This window comes from Lontra canadensis, unplaced genomic scaffold, assembly GCF_010015895.1.
Source record: "Lontra canadensis isolate GAN:19392208 unplaced genomic scaffold, GSC_riverotter_1.0 scaffold62, whole genome shotgun sequence".
In the NCBI taxonomy this organism is placed as follows: domain Eukaryota; kingdom Metazoa; phylum Chordata; class Mammalia; order Carnivora; family Mustelidae; genus Lontra; species Lontra canadensis.
The window spans coordinates 948,275-971,266 of NW_022631056.1; the positions used below are offsets into that span (position 1 = coordinate 948,275).

A 22,992-nucleotide genomic window follows, 5' to 3' on the forward strand; every position below is an offset into this window, starting at 1 on the left:
CAAAGATGGGGAAATAGCCTTGTTTAAGAAACCATCTCTCCCTCCATGGAGAGACTCTGCTGCCTCCAGGCTTGGAGATAAACTGTCCCTGTGGATAGTTTACAAAAGGCCTTCAAGGCAGGGCGTATCTCAAGTCAGGGTTAAATTAAGAAAATACGTGCTTTCCATTCTCGGCTGTTCAGTATAGACCGTCCCAGAATGACCTCTGCATTCCCGCCACCAGCAAAATGCAGAGATCTTTTATTAACTAATTGATCTAACAATCCTTAAATTGAATTGGGGGCATTCCTGATAATCTGTGGATTCAGAAATCGTAACCTATTAAAAATATTGAAAGAATAAAGTGATTTTTCAAGATTTTCCGGGAGGCGGTTTGAACCAAAGTGAGAAAAAAAGAACACGAAAGAAAAATATAAGCTCTTGCTGAGACCTTCCAAGAAAAGCATCGGCTGTAATCAGAGTCCAAGATTCCGGACCCCAGTGATGCCACTAAGAGAGAGCAGCTGATGAGACTCACACTGAAGAAAAACCTGTGCACCTCATGTGATTTTTATTCTGAATTTTCAAAATTAAAATACACCTTGCTTGCTAACATCGCGTTGATAATTTATTGAGGCCCAAAAGGAAAACAGCACTAATGGCAGGATACAGATGATCATGTTTCTGTTAACAGTTCTATATTCGCTAAGAATCATTTACTGAAAGTCTGGCGTTCTGAATGTAGTTGCTGTGCCCAGAGGCCCCCTATGGAGTTTTCAGATGCTCTAGCCAACAGGACTAAAATAGAAACTTTTATCTTTGATATCCAGGTATTGCAATATAATAATTTATCTTTGTATCTCACAAAACTGTGTTTAAATTTTTAGTACCATTTATTTTTCAAGACTCGTTTTTCCTTATGTTTATTAATCTCCAACTTCTGAAACTGATACAAAGCAACAGCATTCTACCAATTCTAATGATTTAGAAGGGGATTTTAATATTTTTCCTATTTTCTAAATAGTAGTCAGACAATTTATTCCAGTCATAGAGAAATATTCTTTAAAAAGAAACTCTGGGTAAATCTGAGAATCCATTATTACTATGTCCTAAATTTTGGGGACATCATCTTCCTCAGTGAAAAACCTGTTCATGGTGAATACTTTCTTAAAATGGAAGTTATTGGTGTACTTCCAATAAAGCAAATCTTTATAACAATAAACTGCAAATAATTTTAGATTTATTTATACTAGATAAAAAATTTTATAATTAACAACATTAGCAAATTGAGCTTAACAAACAAGGGCAGTGGTATTTTTCACATGCACAAGCAAATATTCATTATGCACTGGCATTTTAAATATTTTAATACATAGATACATGCATATGTATATATGTTACTGGCAAATCCTTATAAATTTATACTGTAGACTTCTTTTCTGTACACATATTTTCAAACAATCCTGATTTTCTCTAGCATCGTGGAGATGCTAAAAATAAGAATTTAAAATTTCTTGAATTTTTATTCTACATCATATGCAAAAGACAAAATATGAAATAAAGACATCTATAGATTGTTGCAATCATGTATGTATATATATGTATATTACTGTGTATCTTATATATTAATTCCCTTCTTGTATTCTACAGAAAAAATTAAATGGATTAAGGGTGTTTACGAAAGACCATTCTAAATCTTCAGGGACAGATGCCAAGAACAAGAGACATAAACAAATCTGTATTAGTTTTTGAGGCTGCCATAATAAATTACCATATACTTGATGGCTTAAAGCAAAGAAATGAAAAAGAAAGAAAGAAAGAAAGAAAAAGAAATGTATTCTCTCACAATTCTGAAGGCTAGAATTCTGAAATGTGACACAGCCACACTCCACTCCATCTAAGGCTCTAGGGGGAAATCTGTTCCTGGCCTCTTCCAGCTTAAGGTGGATATATGCATCGCTAGATTTGTGGGCACATCACTCCAATCTCTGCCTCTGTTATCATATTGCCTCCTTCTTTTCCCTTGATCTCAAATCCCCCTCTCTACCTTTTCCTTAGAAGGATACCTGTCACTGAATTTAGGGCCCACCCAGATAATCTTCGTATCAAAATCCTTAGTTCAATTCCATTTGCTACTATGGGCTGAAGTGTGTTTCCACAATATTCATATGTTGAAGGCCTAATCCCCAGTACCACAGAATGTAGTCATATTTAGAAATGGTCTTTAAAATGGTAATTAGGGATGCCTGGGTGGCATGGTTGGTTAAGTGGCTGCCTTCAGCTCAGGTCCTGATTCCAGGGTCCTGGGATTGAGTCCCACATTGGGCTCCTTGCTTGCCGGGGAGTCTGCTTCTCCCTGTGTCCCTCCCCCTGCTTGTGCTCTCCCTCATGCTGTCTCTCTCTCTTTGACACATGCATTAAACAAATTTTTTTAAATGGTAATTAAAGTAAAATAAGGCCATATATTTGGGCCCTAATGTAATCTGACTGAAGTCCTTATCAGAAGAGTAAATTTTTAAACACAGAGAGACACTAAGGAGGCACACATAGCAAAGAAAGATCATCTCTAAGCCAAGAGGCCATCCATAAGCCAAGGAGGATGGACTCATAAGAGACTACATTTGCTGACACCTCAGTCTTGGACTTTGAGCTTCCAAAACTGTAAGAAGATGAACATGTGTATTTGAAGTCATCCAGTCTGTGGCACTTTGTCATGGTAGACCTAGCAAACTAATAAATCTACAAAGACCTTTTTTTCCAAAGAAGGTAGGTAACTCTACAAGTTCTGGGGAAGGCCACCATCTAACTCACTACTTTATATAACTATTCTCTATGCTGAAAATGTCCTAGCATGAACAACGTGATGAATAACTATGGAAAATATGAGTATATAATGACTGCATTATAAACACAGAGATATTTACTATCACTTAAAGTCAATGACCACAATGTTAAATAAAAAGTCAATGTTGAAACAATGCAACATATTTTTGGCATTAAAACGTTTGGCTATAAAACAGTGCTTTAATTATTAGGAATATTTTCAACATTATAAAAACCTTTTTTCATGAATATGGCATAGCTAAAAGCAATTATCTGTTATAGTCTAATGATAGCGTATAAAGATTGCATTCTGTCTGCAATATTGCTGTAGATTTGGTAGGTATAATATGAAAAAAATGCAACCTTTAGTCTCATGTAGCTCACAAAATGGCGTGGGACACATTTAGTAAAGTGATAGAAGCAATTACTTTTAATTCATTCCTATGATGCGGTAGGCAAATGAAGACACTGAACAAAAGCTAGACCTTAAGATTTGGGAACTATGCTTATCACTATCATCTTCAATTTACAGATAATGAAAATGAGGTATAGAAAAGGCAAGTCAAACACATCTATCACTAAGTCCCTGGTTTTTGTTTGTTTGTTTTGTTTTGTTTTTTTCCTTAATTGTTTTTCACTATTACACCAAGGTTTGAGAAGTGCTGTAAAGGTGTTTTGCAGAGTGGATTGGGGAGAGTTCTAATACCTGTGTCAGCTCAAAGCAAACCAACGGGGGAAATTTCACTTTGACATCTTAGCCTAACAATTAATGAAGTCTGTGCTGGCAAACATTTAGGGAATGTGAAATGAAGCTGTTCCCAAGATAAGGCATCAGCATGTGGCAGGACTTGCTTTTAGAAATGCCTTGCTTGATCAGAGTTTGGAAGGGGGACATATGTGTTTCTCTGTTAGAGGAATACAGACCTTAGATGAGATGACAATAAGCTGACGTCTGGAGTGAGCTGAGTTGAAGGAAACACTGCTGTAAAAGCTCTTGCCAAGTATATCAATACCAAATTGTGATGCCACTTTCCTGCTAATACCCTACACCAATTAAGGAAAAGAAAATAAGAAAATAAGTCATAACAAGGAGCACTGAAAAGAATCTCAATGCATTCACACACACACACACGCACACATACAAATTCCCCCAAACTGACAACTGTCTTCAAAGGATATCCTCTAAGGATTGGAAGCAACTAAAAGGAGCTCATCTTTATGCTATCAACATTTTCCTAAGTCATACTGAATGACACAAAAGTCTCACCTGATTTAAAATGTTCTATAGGCACTTTAAAGTACTAACATTTTTAAAAAGTATGCTATGATGTGAAATGTCACATTATAAAAAAGTTTCCCAAAGTTCTAATTTTGTAAATGATTTTTTTCTTTTCTTTTTTTCTTTTTTTTTTTTTTTAAGATTTTATTTATTTTATTTGACAGACAGAGATTACTAGTAGGCAGAGAGGCAGGGAAAGGGAGAGAGGAGGAAGCAGGCTCCCTGCTGAGCAAGAAGCCAGATGTAGAACTTGATCCCAGGACCCTGGGATCATGACCTGAGCCAAAGGCAGAGGCTTTAACCCATTGAGCCACCCAGGTGCCCCTGTAAATGATTTTTTTAAGGTAAGATCATCTTTATATATTCTGGCATATACAGTCCTACTTTTAGCACAATACTGCTAGTGGAATGTTCTATCTTTTGAATTTTACTATACAAGCATCATGTTTTACCCACATTTTAATACAGGTTCACAAAACTTTAACTTGCTAATTGCATTTTCCCAAAATTGTTACAAATTAATAATGCACTTTATACATGATGACCATGTACTTGAGTATGATTTTGTAGCAGAAATAACAAATTGAGTATTTATGACTAATTAATGCAGCAGTCACAGAATCGATTAGTGTAGTCCATGAGATCCAACCAGGTCTCTCCCCTCAAGCTACACAAAGTAAGTGTACTTCCCTGCTTCCTTGAAATCCCATATGGGTCTGTGACCTATTTGGGTTATGATAAGTGGAAATTCTGGAATAAGCTTTAAAGGACAAAACCCAATCCAACCCATTTTCTTGTTCCCTTTGCCACAGAAATTGTGCATGTCCCAGATATGGCTGCTGCTTCAGACTTAAAGAACATGTTGTATAGACTGGCGATAGAAGTGTAATGAGATAGGAAAGCCAACATAATTCTTTATTATTATCATCATGCTTATTATATCTTGTTATTTCAATCTATACTTTTTAATAGGCTTCACTCTAAGATTATTGGATTATAAATGAAACCTGTGCAATGTACAAAATCACATTAAAAAATCCCGATTTATATGCAAAATGATGCGTGGATTTTACAAATATAATCTGGCAAGACATATCATAATACATAGAATGTAGTTTGACTTATAAAATCAAGTAAGAATATATTGTTTAGGGACATACGTCTAAGGCTTAAAAATATCAAGGAAATGATTACTGAAGGTAGGGTAGTAGTTATCTCTAAAGATTACACCCTGGGAGCAACATGCAATTATTTATTTATTTATTTATTTATTTGAGAGAGAAGAGAGAGAGAGGGAGAACATGAGCGGCGTAAAGGGTAGAGGGAAAACTTACTCCCTTCTCAGTGGGGAGCCCAATGCTGGGTTCCAGTTTGGGACTCCAGAATCAGGACCTGAGCAGAAGGTAGGCACTTAACCTACTGAACCACCCAGTTGCCCCAACATATAAATGTTTCCACAGTGCTGACAGAGTTCTCGTCTTATAGGATTCTCTAGTACACAGTGTTTACATAAGTGATCCTTTAAAAAATACTAATTATGGTACAAATTTCTGCTTTATGTACTTGTCTCTGTTTTATATTCTATAACAATATGTTTTCATAAAAATAGACATTTATCTATGCTGATCATATAAAACCAAATCTGTGTTTATTCTATAAAAAATCTTCGAGGGGCACCTGGGTGGCTCAGTCTTTAAGCATCTGTCTTTGGCTCAGGTCATGATCCCAGTCCTGGGATGGAGCCCTAAGTCAGGCTCCCTGCTCCGAGGCAGGAAGCCTGCTTCTCCCTCTCCCACTCCCCATTGCTTGTGTTCCCTATCTCTCTCTCTGTCAAGTAAATAAAATCTTAGGGGAAAAAAAAAAAAAAGAGCCTTCCGTTAAAATCTTTAGCAATGTTTATGGACTTCAATAATAATCTGTTTTAATATGTACAGGGACTCTGTTAAATCTAATATTAGAATATTGAACTTTTTTTTTTCTCTCATTCAATATGCACCCATATATTATAAATGGAAGTTGTAACAGAGATATAGAAATACCTCCTGCAATAGATAGAAAAACTCCCCCTCCCCTGAAGATGTTCATTTTTAATCTCTGGAACCCACAATTTTTTTTTTTTTTAAGATTTTATTTATTTGACAGAGAGAGACAGAGTGAGAGAGGGAGCACAAGCAGGGGGAGTGGCAGAGGGAGCACAAGCAAGGGGAGTGGGAGAGGGAGAAGCAGGTTTCCCACTGAGCAGGGAGCCCAATGCAGGGCTCCATCCCAGGACTCTAGGAACATGACCTGAGCTTAAGGCTCAAGAAGCTTAACCACTGAGCCACCCAGGCACCTCTGGAACCCATGAATTTGTTAATTTACATGGGGGGGGTACTTTGCTGATGGGATTATGTTAGGATTTGAAATGAGATGGGAAGATTACTGGGGATTATTTTTGTGGATCCATTTTGACCACAAGGCGCTTTGTAAGGGAAAGAGGATGGTGAGGGAGTCAGAGACCATGTGACTAACCAAAGGTTAGAGCAAAAGAGAGAATCAGAGAAAGACCAAGAGTGACTGACAGAGAGCAAGAGAGGATTTGAAGACTCCACACAGGTGGCTCTAAAGACAGAAGTGGCTGTGAGCGCATGCTTGCAGGTAACTTCTAGAAACTAGTAAAGATAAAGAAAAGGATTCTTCACTACAGCCTTGAGAAGGAAAATATGCTAATGCCTAGATTTTAGTTCCTTATGATTAATTTAAAAATTCTAATTTCCAGCAACTTTAGAATGATACACTTGTGTTGTTTTAAATTACTAACTTATACCCATCTTGTTACAGTATTGATAGGAAACTAATATACCTACATACCCATTTACATTGATATATATTTTATATTTTTCACTTCTATATGTTCAGATCCTGCACAGGATCTTGCACATAGTGGGAGTTCAATATATATTGAAATAAATGAATGAAATATAAGAGATGAAATGAATATCAAGGAAAGAAAAAGAGAAAGAAAAATTAGGCGAAGTTACTACAAGACATAACATCTTTAATGCTACAAGCATATTTTAAGTGGTAATTTTTATTACATTTATTTTTAAGTTAAAAGCTTCTGAATGAAATACAAACTGAATATATGAATATGAATATAAACTGAATAATAACTTAATGTTTTTCATACAGCACTATTATGTAGGTAATTCATCTATATATATAGAATTGCAGTTATAACAGATCTCTAATTAGAAAAAATATGGCATAATTCTACACAGATTATATATCGATGCACAATTTTTAATTTTTTTAAATTTTCTAATTTTATTTTTAGAGAGAGTGTGTGTATGTGCGTGTACACATTCATGTGCAAGCGGGGATGGGGAGGTGCAGAGGAGGAGAGAGAGAATCCCAAGCAGGTTCCACACCCAGTGCAGAGCCAGATGTGGGTCTCAATTCCACAACCACAAGACCGGGACTCTAGCTGGAATCAAGAGTTGGACAACCAACCAAATGAGCCACTGACGTGCCCCACAATACATAATTTTTAAAAGAGTACAGCATAAAGACTGATGTGGAGATATATATATCTATATATATCTATATCTATCCCTCTCTCTCTATATATATATAATGCTGTAGTTATAAAGTCACTATTCTGCTTTTGTCAAGTAATATTCCATGCCATGGATATACCACATTTTATTTATTCACTCATGCACTGATGGACATTTGAGTTGTTAACACTTTTTGACTATCATAAGTAATGTAACAAAAAAGAATAAAGTAGTGATGGTTAATATGCAGAGAAGTCAATTGCTTTCCTACACACCAGCAATGAACAAGTTGAATTTGAAATAAAAAATACAATACCATTTTAATTAGCATACCCCAAAATGCAATACTTAGGTATAAATCTAAATAAATAGGTGTAAAATCTATAGGAAGAAAACTATAAAACTCTAATGACTTAAAACAAACAAACAAACAAACAAAAAAGACAAAACTAAATTTTTAGAGATAGTCCATGTTCATGGATAGGAAGCCTCTATATTGTCAAAGTGTCATTTCTTTCCAACTTGATCTATAAATTCAATGCAAAACCCCCAGCAAGTTATTCTGTGGATATTGACAAACTGATTCTGATTTTTATACAGAAAGTTAAAAGACCCAGAACGGCCAACACAATTTTGAAGAAGGACAAAGTTAGAGAATTGACACTACCCTCTTCGAGTCTTAATATAAAGCTATAGTAATCAACATTTGCTGATATAGTTAGTATCAGCAAAAAAAAAAAAAAAAAAAAAAAAAAAAAAAAAAAGAGAGAGAGACAAATAGATCACTGAAACAGTACAGAATGCTTAGAAATAGATCAACATAAGCACAGCCAACTGTTCTTTGACACAGAAACAAAGGTAATACCATGGTGCAAAGGATTATCTTTTCAATTGGACATACACATAAATGCACACAAATCTAGATAAAGACTTCAAATCCTGTACAAAAATTAACCCAAGATGGAGCATGGACCTAGGTAAAAATGAAAAACTATAAAACTCCTAAGTTAACATAGGAGAAAATCTAGATGACCTTGAGTATAGTGATGCTTTTTGGATATAACATCAAAGTCATGATCCATGGTCGGGCAGGGGGGACTGACAGGCTGGGTTTCATTTAAATTAAAAACAATTGTTCTGTCAATGATACTGTCAGAAGAATGAGAAGACAAGCCACAGAGAGGGAGAAAATATTTGCAAAAGACAAGATTAAGAACAGATTGTGATCCAAAACACAGAAAGAGCTCCTAAAACTCAAAAATAAGTAAACAAACAACCAGACTAAAAAGTGGGCTAAAAACCTTAATGGGCACCTCATGAAAGAAGACATACAAATGGAAAATAAGCATTTGAAAAGATACTCCTCATCACTTGTCATCTGGGGAAGGCAAATTAAAAAATTAAAGAAATTAAAAAAAGATACTACCCATATATATCACAACAGTCAAAATCTGTAACACTGACAACAACAAATACTAGCAAGGATATGAACCAGTAGGAACTCCTATACATGGCTGGCGGGAATGCAAAACAATACAGCCACTTTGGAAGAGAGTTTGGTGATTTCCTATAAAATCAAACATACTATTACCAAATGATCCAGCAATTGTGCTCCTTGATATTGACACCCCAAAATTAATCCTTATGTCCACAAAAAAACAAAAAACACAAACAAACAAAAAACTTCACATTGATGTTTATAGCAGCTTTATTAGTCACTGCCAAAACTTGGAAGCAACCAAGGTGCCCTTCAGCAGGTAAATGGATGAATAAACTCTGGTATTTCCAGAAAACGGAACATCACTCAGCATTAAAAAAAAGTTAGCTGTCAAGTCATGAACTGTCACAGAGAAATCTTAAAATCCATATTATTAACTGAAACAGACCAGTTTGTAAAGAGTACCTATTGTATGATTCCAACTACGTAAAATTTTGGAAAAGGCAAAAGTATGGGCACAATAAAAAAATCAGTAGTTGCCAGGGGTTGGGGCTAAGAGGAGGAATAAACGGGACAGAGGGCAGTGAAGCCTCTCTGTATCACATTATAATGGTGAATACATGTCATTACATGTCTGTCCAAATCCACACAACGTACAGCACCACAGAATGTACAGCACCAAGAATGAACGCTAAGATAAATTACAGGCTTTGGGTGATAATGATGTAGCAGTGTAGGTTCAGCTGTTGTAACAAATGTACCGCTGTGGTAGGTGATGTTGATCATGGGGTTGGCTATCTATGTGTGCAGACAGGGAAAAAGGGATATTCTCTATACTTTCCTCTCTTTTAAAATGGCTCTAAGAAAAAAAATGCCTTTGAAAGAACATGTTTTCAACAGTTTTGATTTAATAAGTTAATGTCTTTAAAGAATACCACAATAGCTTGTAAGTTACATAAAAGTAAAGTTATAGTACAGAGTAAGCAAGTAAAATTAAAGTATTTCTTCAGCTATGCGTAGTATTCAATGGCAATGATGTTTTACCATGTTAAATCAGTTAATATTTAAACATATTAACTCATTTCTACTGACTATCCCCCATAGGTTATCAAGTAATATTTGGGATTAGTTATAATTATATATGCTTCTTTTTCATATAATGAGGTTGAGGCTTTTATATATATCAATCTTAAAAAAAATTATGAGCAACAATTACACAGCCCAATAAGAGTTTGGGATATACCTTATTCTGCAATTTAGATGGTTGGTCAATATTGACTAAAAACACTCTAAAATAAGAGGTATTCCACTAAATATTTTATTAAGTATCTTTAATAAAATCCTTTTGAAAATATTTATTCCCCACAATGAACAGGATAACTTTTGCATAATTTCCAGTTGTATAAAACATTGAGTTACAAAGTGCTCGCTCCTGGCAAATTATTATGCTAGCATTATTCCATAGAGCACAAAATTTCAAGAAATAACCCAAAAGACATTTCATGCACAATTTTCTGGTTTAAAACATATTTAGACCTTATTAACTATTTTAATGTTTTATTTTATATATTCATTTTTTTGTTTCTTCATTATTTAACATCTTTATAAGTGTGCATATATGACAATAATTTATAAAGTGTAGAGAGGTCCATTCTAACAAAACATATTCATTATTCTGAAGACATTGGTTTCATATTCTTAGTTAAATGAAATTATATTCTGGGGTGCATGGCTAGTTCAGTCAATTATAAGTGTCTGGTTCTTGATTTTGGCTCAGGCCATGACCTAGGAATCGTGGGATGGAGCCCTGGGACAGGCCTTACACTCAGGGCTCTGTTTCCCTCTCCTTCTTCCCCTCCCACCTCTAAAATAATAAATAATATAAATATCTAATAGATAGATGATAGATAACATTCCTTTAAAATAATAAAATAAATCTCTAATAGATAGATGATAGATAAATAGATAGATAGATAATACTCCTTTAAATCTCAGGCAAATGTTCATTTATTTTTGTACAATGATTGGATTTTCTATGTCCAAAATCCACCTTGCATTTCCCAAACCAGGACTATAGAAGCTATATAGCTGATTTTTGTTAAAAACTGTATATTGTATATATACAGTATATATTGTGTATTGTATATATATAGTATATATAAAATATAAAATATATTTACCACTCTTTTGATAATTTCTTATGTTAAATTTTCTACAGCGTGCAGAATTAATAGGCAGCTTAAAAATTAAAAAGACAAGTTAAATTGTTATTTCAACCTTCTGATTTGCTCTAATTAAATTAATAAGGTGTTTGGTAAAGGAAACTATATAGTAACTGATCTAAATTATTTTCAATCTACCAATTTTAAGAGATTGTTAAAATTGTGACATGCAGATTCATGTGATCAACGGATCTGCAATAAACAGCATATGCAAATTCATGTTTTAAAATCCAGCTACCGGGCGCCTGGGTGGCTCAGTTGGTTAGGTGACTGCCTTCAGCTCAGGTCATGATCCCAGAGTCCTGGGACCGAGTCCCACATCAGGCTCCAAGCTCCGTGGGGAGTCTGCTTCTCCCTGTGACCTCCCCTCTCATGCTCTCTCACTCCATCTCTCTTTCAAATAAATGAATTAAAAATTTTTTAAAAAATTAAAAAAAATAAAATCTATCTATCTGCAAAACTGGTGACTGCTATTCAAGAAGCAATGTAAGTACATCTTTTTTTTATTTATTTTTTTTTTGTTAAAGATTTTATTTACTTATTTGACTAACAGAGATCACAAGTAGGCAGAGCAGGAGAAGAAGAGAGAGGGGAAAGCAGGCTCCCCACGAAGCAGAGACCACTGTGGGGCTCGATCCCAGGACCCTGGAATCATGACGTGAGTTGAAGGCAGAGACTTTAACCCCCTGAGCCACCCAGGTGCCCCGCAATTTAGGTACATCTTATAATTTAGTATTTGTTACACATATGTGCAGCATTTGCTGCATTTATTTTAAATAATTTCTATCCCCTATTCTTTAGTTATTTTTATTTTGGTCTTGCACATCCATAAAATATTGAAGTGTCCCCTTAACATTTCCCTCTTATTTTCTGTATTGTTTATTGTACAATTTTGGTTCAATTTTGTACAGTAATAATTACGTTCTTCACCATCTCAAAGGCTAGATTTCATTTAGCTATTGATCTTCTGTTTCATTACTATCTTTCTATATCAAACCACTTTTTATCTTGAGATATGCTTTCAACTCATTTTTACTTCTTGTCTTACAAAAATCCAAATATTTCATATTTATTTTGTATTTCATCCACAATCAAATCAAATGTTTAAAAAGCAGGTGCCTGGGTGGCTCAGATGGTTAAACATCTGCCTTCAGCTAGGGTCATGATCCCAGGGTCCTGGCATCTAGCCCTTTATTGGGCTCTCTGCTCCGCAAGGAGCCTGCTTCTCCCTCTCCCTCTGCTCCCCCTGCTTGTGTGCTCTCTTTCTCTCTGTCAAATAAATAAAATCTTAAAAACAAACAAACAAACAAACAAACAAACAAACCAGGGCACCTGGGTGGCTCAGTGGGTTAAAGCCTCTGCCTTCGGCTCAGGTCATGATCCCAGGGTCCTGGGATCGAGCCCTGCATCAGGCTCTCCGCTCCGCAGGGAGCCTGCTTCCTCCCCTCTCTCTCTCTACCTGCTTCTCTGCCTGCTTGTGATCTCTATCTGTCAAATAAATAAATAAAATCGTTAAAAAAAAAACAAAACCCAAATGTTTAAAAAGCATCTCTATATTATCATGCACTTTTGATCTGTTTCTATAGGATTTTATAAATTTCAAATTTTGCATGTGGTAATATAGAATTCTCAACTTGTATCTTCTTTCATCCTTTATTTTTCATGTCTCAACTGTTAATTAAAAAGAGAATTTGTGGGATGCCTGAGACGCTCAGTGGGTTATGCTTCTGTCTTTGGCTCAGGTCATGATCTCAGGGTCCTGGGATCGAGCCCAGCCTTGGGCTCTCTGCTCGGTGGGGAGCCTGCTTCCCTCTCCCTCTCTGCCTGCCTCTCTGCCTACTTGTGATCTCTCTCTCTGTGTAAAATAAATAAATAAAATCTTAAAAAAAAAAAGAGAGAGAGAGATCTTGATCTTTTCAGTACATGTTATATGAAGAGTTCACTGCATCAGTCACCCCATCTCTCAATTTGCATACTGATGAATTTTCCCTATCAGATGTTAATTTGGAAGTCATGGTGACATGTATAATCTTAGATAATTCTCCTGTGAATACCAGGCATGCATCAATTTCAATTCTGAACTAAAGACTTTAACTTACTCTTATGGCCTTGTCCCTGAAATATAAGAAAAATAATTATTCCTGCAAAAACCTGATTCACTCTGTATTTCTTCTTTGACTAACACAATAAGCAAAGCCAGTAATATTCACAGTCTACCATTCACAATTTATTTTCTGTCTGATTTCATCTTCTTCAAAATTCACATCCCAGATGTAGTAGGTAGTAGTGTGGTGACACCACTTCACTCCTGGCATACTGTTCTTTTTCTGACTGAAAAGAAATGATAGGTAGTAACATGGGATGGCAAACATACCACACTTGCCATCACAAAATACCGATCCCATCTGTGAGCTGAATGCCAGCCAAGTTTCCAGTTGTTAATATCACTGCACATTCTCTAAGTAGAGTTTGGACAGTTTATTACAAAGTATACATGTTTAGACAGAAATGCAGTTATATTTAATTTAAATGTGTTTATGTAAAAATATAATCAATTACTTGACCATACTCCCAAATGTTTCACTTTGGCCTTCTTCTTCTACTTGAGGATGACTGTTTTCTGATATTTATTTGTAAATCTACATTAAAGTATTCAATTTATTGAATACTTATTATTTGTGTAATAATTTTCTTAAGGGTCAAATTTCCTTAGGCCAAAACTAGTTATAGACAAAACAAAATCATGTAAACATTATAAGTTGATGTACTTATATATCAATGACTGATTCTTATTTTTTTTATAATGGGAAAATATAGATGAAATACTGAGTGAAGTTGTATATGTATCATTATTTTTTTGAAAGTTCTTAAACTGAAATACTTGAAGCAGTAAAATTTAGCTGCAGTTTTTTTGTTTTATTTTTTAAGATTTTATTTACTTATTTGAAAGAGAGAAAGAGAGAAAGAGAAAACACCAGTGTAGATGGGGAGGGGCAAAGAGAGAGGCAGAGGGACAAGAAGACTCCCTGCTATGGGATAAGCCTGATGTGGGGCTCATCCCAGGACCCTGAGATCATGACCTGAGCCGAAGGCAGAGGCTCTAACCCACTGAGCCATCCAGGCGCCCCTGCAGTTCTTTGATATACATTTTGTTTGTTTCTGGAAAGGAAGAGTACCATTATGCTGAGGATTAAGATGTTTCTTTGAGGGCACCTGGGTGGTTCAGATGGTTAAGCATCTGCCTTCAGCTCAGGTCATGATCCCAGGGTCCGGGGATCGAGTCCCACATCAGGCTCCTTGGGGAACCCGCTTCTCCCCCTGCCTCTCTCTCTCTCTCTCATGAATAAATAAATAAAATAAATACATTATTAAAATTAAAAAAAAAGTTTCTTTAAATTTACAAAATAAGACAATGACTTTTAAAGTGCCTGCATATACCAGTTAGAAAAATAACCCTGGAAATATAAAAATATATTTGGATTTTTTTTTCAATATGACTACTTAGTAAAAAAAAATGGTATTTTATTTAATTGCTAATATTTCTATTATGAGGTCATTAATTTTTATAAAGCTTATATATATATACGAGATACATATGGTAAGATTTTTCATGATAAGAGGACCTTCTCTTTCCATAGAGGTGCCAGTGAAATTTCACTTTCCTAAGATTAAGTGGGCTTCAACAAATACATCAAATATATGGTTGTCCACAAATAATATACAAATACAACCACAATACAAATGTATGCATGCATACCCCACATAAAACACGCATATGGGGCTTACTAAAGATATTTAATAATATCCTCGTATTTTGGTTATTATGTAACTGTAATAGAAATATAAACATATAGAACAAAGAATAAAAAATCATCTATGTTTATGTATGTATATGTGTGTGTAAGCATATGTGCATATGTATGTTTAGCCCTAATGAATAAGCAAATCTATTTGGATGTACAATCTGAGAAGGTACCATAATAATTTAAAAACTATTTTCATTAGGTTACATTAACTCAAAGAACATTTTTCTCCATAAATATTTTAATGTTCCATGACAACATGACAAGTGAATCTCAAATCTGACCTCATCTTTTCATAGCACTTACCCCAGTCAAAGTTCCCTCACTACACACTGTCAAAGGCAATTATTTCATTATGTTTTGCTAAGAAAAATACCCTTTATAAATGAGACTAATAGAACATTCTGATTAATAAACATAATTGGATGTGGCCAATTTTTGAAAGCATGTTAGCTAACATTACAGTATTAGTAGAAGCTTAGAGATCTCTGGCACAAACAGAGTAAGTGCTAAAGGAAAAGCTTTACAGATAATTTTTTTGTTGTTGGGTAAATTTGATACACTGGAGAAGAAAAAAAATGAAATGTTTGCTTATCTCTTTTTCCATCATTTCTTTCTATCAAATCTGAAAATTAATGAAATATGAAGTTCATTCAAGTTCAATTTAGAGACTATTGTGCTGTGCTGATTTCATGCCAGTTCAACAATTCTGGAAAACCAGATTTGTTTGGAGTCTAAGGGGTTCATTCACAAAGAAAAGAATATGTGGTTTCTACTTTAGCTGAAATAGCCTGATTTAAAAAAAAAAAAAAATATATATATATAATCTCCATGCAGAAATTTCAAAGAAGGTTTCCACAAAGCAGTCAGATTAACTAAATCCCACACCAGGGTGGGATATAGTTGAAGGAAGATCCTGCATAGAGAAATAGTAAGAATTCACTGGGAAATAACTGCATAGTAGGTCTTATACAATGGTAGTTAAACAGCCATAAATGTGACATTACTAAATGTGGTATTTAAAGAAGATGTAGAGTAATACTAAATTATATAGTATTTCTGTCATAGATATACAATAGATGTAAATAACCTAAGGAGCATAGTTAATAGAGATATGTAATGAAACTATTACAAAGTGAGGGTTTTAGTATTCATTATCGTTTTTTACAGATTTATTTATTTATTGGGTGGGGGTCAGAGGAGAGGGAGAATCCCAAGCAGACTCTCTGCTAAGCTCAGAGTCCATCACCAGGCTCGACCCCATAACCCCAAGATCAGAAGTCAGACCTTTAAGAGATAGCCAAGTGTACACCTCATGCTTTCTCTCATGGAGAGAATGCCCAAAGTATCCCCAAGTTGTCTCTTTTTATCTGGCTTTGAGCATTAAAGACATTCTGGCTATAAAGTAACCTGTGTGCCCGGGATTACTTTTTATGAGCTCTGCCTAGCAACCGTGACTGTTGGAGGGAATTGGTACAGACTCCTGCAAGACTCACCCTCTAGCTTTACATTCTTTTTCCCAAGGTAAAAATGGTGACATTAATAACTCACTAGGACCATTCATAAGAGAAGCAGGATCAAGTTTTATTCTTAATTCTAATAGGATGCCTGCAGAATAGCATAGGAACTCAGGTAACTGAAGGAATGGTGTCATACCATATGAAAGAAAGCCTAGAGGAAGAAAAAACTGTCCTTAAAATAACTACAATATATAAGTTTTAAACCACTTGTTAGGTATGGTTCATGGTTCAGAAATTCAATGCAATGGGTTTATGTAAGTTTCAAGGTTTTTTGTGAGCATAAGGTTCTTCCTTAATTCTATGTCTCTATGATATTTTACTCTATTATTCTAGTTCAATTAGCAAACATAACCTTCTAAAATTGATGATTAGTTACTATTTTAGAAACTTACACTAACTCCTGAAAGGTCTTAAGTATCTCAGGTGAGTAACAAAGTAATAAATGCTGTTTGATATTGCTGTCTTTATGTAAGCCAGACAAAATCCAAATTATCTAATGATGAGCGTAGATAGTGTTAACTTCTAAGTATTTTACAAGAATTCACTATAATTTCACTGTAAATGATTGAAGGGCATTGTGTTAAACAGCATAAGTTTGGGCAACATAACCTGGTGTGTCACTTTTTGGGTAATCTTTGTCCCTACATTTGCCAAAGGTAATCAACTCGAATGCAATTTGAAAATAATCAGGAATGAATTTAATTTTTTTTAAGATTTTACTTACTTATTTAAGAGAGGGATAGAGAGACAGAGAAAGCACAAGTGGAGAGAGGAGCAGAGGAAGAGGGAGAAGCAGACTCTCCACTGAGCAGGGACCACTACGCAGGTTTGGATCTCAGAGCCCTGAGATCATGACCTGAGCCGAAAGCAGATGCTTAACCCACTGAGCCACCCAGGTGCCCCAGGAATGAACTTAAATGTGATCTCTTTCTGTGCCTCTGATTCATCATCTGTAAAATGGGATAACAATGCCATCTAAATTATAATGTTGTTGTAAATACTAACTAAGGTGATTAATAAAAAATCCAATATATTTTAGCTCTTCTAATTTACTTATTTCATCATATAGAGGAAAACATGTTATTTGCAACACCCATCATAGATATTTGCCAAAAAAATAGGGCAACAAGATAAAAATATCCCAAGACATTCACCACATCATGCAACAGCACTTAAGGTTAAATTTAGTAACTAGTGTGTTATAATCCTAGATGGTGGAGTGAAAAAAGAAGAAAAAAATCAAACAGGTCTTAAAGGTAGGTAAATGTAGATACCATTTACTCTTTATTTTTTAAATAGATATGAAGTAGTTTTAAGTTCATAACAATATTGAGCAAAGAGTACAGTGATTTCCCAAATGCTCCCTCCTGCTACATAAGCATAACATCCCCCATTATGGACATCCACCACCAGAGTGATATATCTGTTATAATTAATGAACTTTGATGAATATATATATATATATATGCATATATGTATATGCATATATATATACTTAAGTGTTACTTATTCTTTTTTTTTTTAATTTCTTTTCAGTGTAACAGAATTGTTTTTGCACCACACCCAGTGCTCCATGCAATGCATGCCCTCCTTAATACCCACCACCTGGCTCCCCCAACCTCCCACCCCCTGCCCCTTCAAAACCCTCAGGTTGTTTTTCAGAGTCCATAGTTTCTTATGGTTCACCTCCCCTTCCAATTTCCCTCAATTCCCTTCTACTCTCCATCTCCCTATGTCCTCCATGTTATTTGTTATGCTCCACAAATAAGTGAAACCATATGATAATTGACTCTGCTTGACTTATTTCACTCAGCATAATCTCTTCCAGTCCCATCCATGCTGATACAAAAATTGGGTATTCATCCTTTCTGATGGAGGCATAATACTCCATCGTGTATATGGACCACATCTTCCTTATCCATTCGTCCATTGAAGGGCATCTTGGTTCTTTCCACAGTTTGGCAACCGTGGCCATTGCTGCTATAAACATTGGGGTACAGATGGCTCTTCTTTTCACTACTTCTGTATCTTTGGGATATATACCCAGTAGTGCAATTGCAGGGTCATATTGACACATCATTACTATCCAAAGTCCAAAATTATTCAGAGTTGAGTTCAGGGCAGGGTTGGTGTTGTACATCTTATGAGTTTGGACAATTGTATAATGTATATGTAAATGTGTAATGTTATGTATCCACCATAATAGTATCATACAGAATACTCCCCTAAAAATCCTCTCTGCCCTACCTATTCATCTTCTTCTCTTTCTTAATACCTAGAACCTACTGATTTTTAGTGTGTCAAAAATTTTGCCTTTATACAGTGGCTAAGTTCACTTAGCCACTGTATAGCACATCATACAATATATTTTTTTCAGGTGAAACAATTTTATTTCACAGTTCTTTAAAACCACAAAGACACTATGTTCTTCATATAAAAATATTAGTACAGATAACTATACTTACTGGAAAATGATTATATAGACCCTCTCAAAGAAAACGCACACCATTATATGGTTTTAGAAAAGTTGCTTAGGAAAAACACATCTGGACTGATTCCTAAAACATACCATAAGACCACCCTGCATCTTTTGGTTCAAAATATAGATTACTGTCATCAGTATGTGTTCCTGCATTCTTACGGATTTGATAATACACACGTAGACTGGCTTGTAACTTAATGTTCCATCAGTTCATCAAGCCTTTTCTGCAGGTTCATCAGCAGGTTGAGCAGGCTGTGCCTTTCTCCGTGGTCTTTCTTCAAGACCTCCCAGGAATGCAGATACATCATCATCATCATAAATTGTAAACTCCAAGACTTTGCCAACAATTCCAATTGAAACATTCTTCGTAGTTAGGTCCTGTTCTGCTGGAAGTGTCTCTCGTAAGGCAGGTAGACCATGTTTAACCAGTTCATTTAAATTGCACTCCATAAATCCAGACATATGTCTCCCCAAGTTAAGTATGAGCTGATTGAGAATGGGCTCCAATGGACATGGCTCTACAGTTAAAATAGTTGGCAAAAGGACAGGTTTGGAAAATGTGAGGGCCCATATCATCATAACCAGCAATACGCAGTCCAACAGATAGGGTCCCCGGCCACATCGTTGGGTTGGTATCTGGGTCTTGCTTCCAATTAGAGATACAAGATGAGACACAGGAAGAGGTCTGTCAAATACAAATCTGGAATCCAAATACTCCTGGCGCATAAAATTACATAACAGTCTGGCATCAGCAGTAAGTCCCACAATTGAGATACCAATATGGTTGTCAACATGGAGAATTATTTTCTGGTGAGCTGCAAGCTCTGACTGAGCTCTCTTCAGTGCAACCAACATTGCATGGGTTTTTGATTTCAGACCAACTGTGGCTGAACCTTGCTTGACAGCTTCCATTGCATACTCAAGTTGATGGATCCTTCCCTGAGGGCTCTCAACAGTGACATCATTGTCATACTGGTTGGCAAAACATGGTTCCCGCGCGCCGATCTGGCTGCAGCCTCCTGCAGAGGTGCGGATTCAGGAAGGTTGCCGAAACTACTGCTACGCTGAAAATCATACAATATTATAGTCTTTTCAGACTGGCTTTTTCCACTTAGTAATAAAATATCTTTCACTGAATAATATTCCATTTTCTGGACGTACCACAGTTCATTTATCCATTTACCCACTGAAGGGTATTTTGATTGCTATCAAGTAATGGCAATTATGAATAAAGTTACTATAAACATCTGTGTGCAGGCTTTTGTGTGGACATAAATTTACATAAATAGTGTAAATACTAAGGAGCACATGTGCCAAGTCATTGGGTAAGAGTATGTTTTGTGTTGTAAGATATCACCAAACTATCTTCCGAAGTGGCTGGAGCATTTTGCATCCCCACCAGCAACAAATGCGAATGTAAAATCCTCTAAATCTTTGCCAGAATTTGGTGGTGTCAGTGTTCTGGATATTAGCTATTCAACAAAGTGTGTAGTGGTATCTCCTTATTGTTTTATTTGCAAGTCCCTAGTGACATGACGTTGAACATCTTTTCACATTCTTCTATATGGTCATACATATTCAAATATATTGTTGTTATTGTTTGAACAAGCTATTAACTGTTAGATCAATTAAGAATAAGAAAAATAAATGTTCCATACTCTTCCTTCCCATATGTGGATCTGACTTTCTGATCTATATAATTTTCCTTTTCTCTATACAATCTCTTTTAACATTTCTTACAAGCCACACTTACTTGCAACTGATTCCTTAAATTTTTGTTCATATCAGAGTCTTTATTTCTCCCTTACTTTTAAAGGCTACTTTGCATGGTTCAAAATTATTTTTTTTTCATTTTTTTTCTCTTTCAACACTTTTTTCTTTCATATGTAGCTTATTTTTTTATTATTATGTTCACTTAGCCACTGTATAGCACATCATTAGTTTCTGATGTAGTGTTCTATGATTCATTAGTTGCCTATAACACCCAGGGCTCATCACAACACGGGGCCTCCTTAATACCAGTCACTCTGTTACCCCATCCTCCCATGCTCCTCCCCTCTGAAACCCTGTTTGTTTCCCCGGGACCAGAGTCTCTCATGGTTTGTCTCCCTCTCTGATTTCTCTCTGATTTCAGATTTCCCTCTTTTCCCCTACGGTCCTCCGTGCTATTGTTTATGTTCCACATATGCGTGAAACCATATGACAATTGTCTTTCTCTGCTTGACTTACTTCACTTAGCATAACTACCCCCATGCCCCCCAGTTCCATCCATGTCAGTGTAAATGGTGGGTATTCATCCTTCCTAATGGCTGAATAATATTCTATTGTACATATGGACCACATCTCCTTTATCTATTCATCTATTGAAGGGTATATTGGCTCCTTCCACGGTTTGGATATTGTAGACATTGCTGCTATGAATATTGGGGTCCATATGCCCCTTCTTTTCACTACATCTGTAACTGTGGTTTAAATACCTAGTAGTGCAATTGCTGGGTAGTAGGTAGCTTTATTTTTTACATCTTGAGGAACCTCCATACTGTTTTCTAGAGTGGCTGTACGAACTTGCATTCCCACCAACAATGTAAGAGGATTCCCCTTTCTCCACAACCTCATCAACATTTGTTGTTTCCTGTTTTGTTATTTTTGCCATTCTTACTGGTGTAAGGGGGTATCTCATTGCGGTTCTGATTTGTATTTCCCTGATGGCTAGTGATGTTGAACATTTTATCATGTATCTGTTAGTCAATTGTATATCTTCTTTGGAGAAGTGTACGTTTATGACTTCTGCCCATTTTTTTGACTGGGCAATTTGTTTTTTGAGTGCTGATTTTGAGAAGTTCTTTATAGATCCTGAATATCAGCCCTCTATCTGTAATGTCATGTGCAAATATCTTCTCCCATTTCATGGGTTGCCTCTTAGTTTTGTTGACTGTAGGAAATAGTCTTTCAACACTTTATTTTGTTCCATTGTCTTGTTTGCATGGTTTCTGAGACATCAGATACAATTCTCACCTTCGTTTTTGTATAGGTAAGGTATTTTTTTATTTCATATTTTTTTTCCTTATCTTTGGTTTCTTTGTAGTTTGAATGTGGCTAGGTGTCATTTTTCTGGCATTTTTCCTGCTAGGTGTCTCTGAGCTTCTGGTTCTGTGCTTTGGTGCCTGATATTAATTTGGGGAAATTCTCACTCAGTGTTTCAGGTATTTCTTCCATTCTCTCTCTTTATTCTTCTTCTGATATCTCTAATACATTTATGCTTTACCTTCTGTACTTATCCCACAGTTCTGAACATTCTTCTCTTTTTTTCCAGTCATTTTTCCTATTGCTTTTCAGTTTTTGAGGTTTTCATTTATCTCAGATATTCTTTTTCTTTTAAGCAATGTCCAGTCTACTGATAAGCTCATCATTTCTTCATGTCTCTTACAGAGTTTCTTATCTCTATCATTTCCTTTTATTTCTTTCTTAGGAATTCTGTTTATTTACACTGTCCTGTTCTTGCATTCTGTCTACTTTATCTACTGGAGTCCTTAGCATATTAATCAAGTTCTTTTAAATATCTAATCTGATCATTCAACATCCCTTCCATATAGGAGTCTGTTTCTGATGCTTGCTCTATTTTTTTTTTTTAAGATTTTATTTATTTATTTGACAGACGGAGATCACAAGTAGGCAGAGAGGCAGGCAGAGAGAGAGAGAGGAGGAAGCAGGCTCCCTGCTGAGCAGAGAGCCTGATGTGGGGCTCGATCCCAGGACCCTGGGATCATGACCTGAGCCAAAGGCAGAGGCTTTAACCCACTGAGCCACCCAGGTGCCCCTTGCTCTATCTTTTCAAATTATGTTTCTGACTTTTAGTATGTCTTGTAATTTTTTTCATGATTGCTAGCAATAATGTACTAGCTACAAG

The 22,992-nt window shown here is 35.7% G+C and overlaps 1 protein-coding gene and 1 pseudogene across 2 annotated transcripts in view; both read right to left on the reverse strand.

Moving 5' to 3' along the window:
- The window catches only part of NCAM2 (neural cell adhesion molecule 2), a 514,069-nt gene that overhangs the window by 369,442 nt on the left and 121,635 nt on the right, over nt 1-22,992 (reverse strand). The gene's annotated exons all lie outside the window — the stretch shown is intronic.
- LOC116879605 lies at nt 19,280-22,402 on the reverse strand (annotated as a pseudogene).